This window comes from Sinocyclocheilus anshuiensis, unplaced genomic scaffold (genome assembly GCF_001515605.1).
Source record: "Sinocyclocheilus anshuiensis isolate Anshui unplaced genomic scaffold, SAMN03320099.WGS_v1.1 scaffold48, whole genome shotgun sequence".
Classification (NCBI taxonomy): domain Eukaryota; kingdom Metazoa; phylum Chordata; class Actinopteri; order Cypriniformes; family Cyprinidae; genus Sinocyclocheilus; species Sinocyclocheilus anshuiensis.
Window position 1 is genome coordinate 669,734 of NW_015554124.1, and position 3,318 is coordinate 673,051.

Here is a 3,318-nt window from a genome sequence, read left to right on the forward strand (position 1 = left end):
AACTCGTTCAGGTCTTCAGCCAGTTGTTGATTGGCCTCAGTGCTGGGGGATGGGGTCTTGTAGCGGGTGATGGCTCTCAGGCCTTTCCACACTGATGTAGAGTCATTACTTGAAAGCTGATTTTTTAGCTTTTCAGAGTAGTTTAACTTTGCCACTCTTATCTCCCTATTCAGCGTGTATTTGGCCTGTTTGTACAAGTCTTTGTCCCCACTTCTGTAGGCGTCCTCTTTGGCCTGGCGAAGCTGTTTGAGTTTTGCACTGAACCAAGGTTTGTCGTTGTTAAATGTTAAATAAGTCCTGGTAGGAACACACATGTCCTCACAGAAACGGATGTAAGCTCATCCAGATCAGTAGCTGCAGCCTCAAAAACACTCCAATCAGTAAGTTCGAAGCAGGCCTGTAAATCCTGCTCTGCTTCAGCAGTCCATCTTTTTACAGTTTTCACTACAGGCTTAGCAGATTTGAGTTTCTGCCTGTAGGCTGGTAGAAGATGAACCAAACAGTGATCAGAGAGTCCCAGTGCTGCTCGGGGGACAGAGTGGTATGCATCCTTTAAAACAGTGTAGCAGTGGTCCAGTATATTGCTGTCTCTGGTGGGGCATGTGATGTGCTGTCTATATTTAGGCAGTTCACGGGTGAGATTAGCTTTATTAAAATCACCGAGAACGATAATGAAAGAGTCCGGATAACGCTGCTCTGTGTGTGTAATTTGATCGGCCAACAGTTCTAGCGCGGCGCTCACACGCGCGTCAGGAGGAATATACACATTCACCAGAATAAACGAGGAAAATTCCCGCAGTGAATAAAAAGGCTTACAGTTAATGAAAAGAGCTTCCAAATTTGGGCAGCACATCTTCTTTAAAACTGTCACGTCTGTACACCAGCATTCATTGATATAAAAACATAATCCACCGCCTCTCGTTTTCCCCGATGACTCCGTGACGCGGTCCGCTCTGAACAGCTGGAAGCCCGTTAGATGTAACGCGTTGTCCGGGATGGCTCCGTTCAGCCAGGTTTCCGTGAAGCAGAGCGCAGCGGAGTTTAAAAAGTCCTTGTTTGTGCGGGTGAGGAGTCGTAGTTCGTCTGATTTATTTGCTAGGGAGCGGAGATTCGCCAGATGAATGCTCGGCAGCAGAGTCCTAAAACCACGCAGTCGGAATTTCACGAGCGCGCCGGCGCGCTTCCCTCGCTTGCGTCGCCTGGAGCGCTTGTAAAGGAAAGCAGCTCCTCCGACTAAAATGTCTAGTAAAACATCTGAATGCTCAAATGTCGGCAGAAAGTTATTTGGTGTGCTATTTCTGATGTCCAGGAGTTCGTTCCTAGTAAAGCTGATCGGGAAAAAATTGCTTAAGACAGGACAAACAAACAAATAAAGTACAAGTACCAAGTAGCGACAAACCATGGCTGTCATCCGCGGCGCCATCTTGGATCAGGTTTTTCTTGGATTTTCTTGGATCTGTGCATACAGATAACACTAACAGTAGAACATAAATACAGATAGATACAGATTTAAATATAAAATACAACTATACAATTATACAAATAAGGTCAAATGTAAAAAAATATATAAAGCAGCACAAGGCGCATGGCAGATAGAGTGCAAACCAGTGAAGTAAACAACAGTGCAGATATAATGATTGTAGTGCAAAAGAGCTTATTCAGACTGATTAAAGTGACAGTGTGTGTGTGTATTTGGGAGGGGGGAGTGGGAGAGTCCATCAGAGGGTCAGAGTTCAGTGGTGAGTGGGGCAAAAGAGGGGAGGGGGGGCAAGGTCGGGAGGGAGTTCAGCTTCCTGACAGCCTGATGGATGAAGCTGTCCTTCAGTCTGCTGGTCCTGGCCTGGAGAAATTGCTATTGAAAGTAACCCCCCCACACACACAGACACACCAAAACCCAGAGGGGTGCAGGACTAAACTCTGATGGCAGGGATTTTCCCTCCTCTGTTTTTTGTTTTTTTTAATCATGATATACTGCTGGGCACGTGACGTTCTGTAGGGTGAAGGTTTTATTTTTCGACAGATCTCTCTCCAAACCACATCAATCTTAATAACTACTATTAACTTTGTATTTAATAATTTATAACTGATATATAATTGTCCATGAGGCCTGGAAACGAAAAACTTCTTAAATTCAAATGTGCATAATTATTAGGTATCAGATAAAATGAGCCAAAAAAGAGATTTAACTCAGACTGAAAGTCAAAAATGATTAAAATCCCATGAGAAGGATGCAATACTAGAATTTGCAAAGTTAAGACATGACCATTGGACAGTGCAATGCTCACTGGGTCAGCAGGGTCAGAAAAAACAGGTGAAGAAGAAAAGACACATGGGAACTACCAAAGAATTAAGGTGAAGAATTAGGTGTGAAACCATCAGGAAGCATTTAGTCTCCAGCGCCACCATTTTCCAGAATTACAACCTTCCTGTAGTCTCCAGAAGTACAAGTTGTCAGGTTCTCAGAGACTTTGCTTGGTTAAAAAATCCTAAAAAATGACCCTCACTTGATAAGAATAACATTCTGAAGTGTTGTGAAATACACAAAGACTGATTTTAGGCTTTATAGACAGATATGTTGAGAGTGACTCTTGAAGGACAAGCATCACATCTTGTTGTACCACTCTTTCAAGAATTTATCTTGCAGAATCAGCAGTAAGTTTTGGGAGCTCATTTTTAGTCAATCCTGCAAGACAGACTTTTCAGAATAGGAGATGGACTAAAAATGAGCTCCCAAAACTTACTGCCAGATTCTGCACAATAAATTCTTACATTACATTTTTATTTTAGTATATTGAAACTTAATGTTTTAATGGTGTTTTATTTATTTATTTTCCTGTGGCAAAAACAAACTTCCATACTGCATTATACACATTTCATTGCTTAGTATTTTTTTTTAACTTTTTCATACTTAAGTACATTCAAAATCAAGTACCTTTACTGGAGTTATATTTTATTGTAGTATCTGTTCTTTTACTCAAGTATACTTGATTTTTGCATTTTGTCCATCACTGATATTAATGTTGTCGATTTTTTATTTTTTACAAAAATAGCATTATTTTTCTTCTGACTTCAGTCAAAACTCATGAATCATGTACTATAAGATGAGTGAGGTATTAAAAGTAATAGTAAATTTTGATGTCATGTTGACCTCAAACGTTCAGTGTGATGATATCATGTAGCATATGCATGTAGTTTCAATTGTTTATTGTTGCATTATGCATTCAGTTTCACTACTATTTTAATAGTGTGCAGTACACTAGTGATTCATTCTCAGCACAGCCTGAGTGTGTCTTGTTCAGTCTGTCAGGTTTCAGCAGG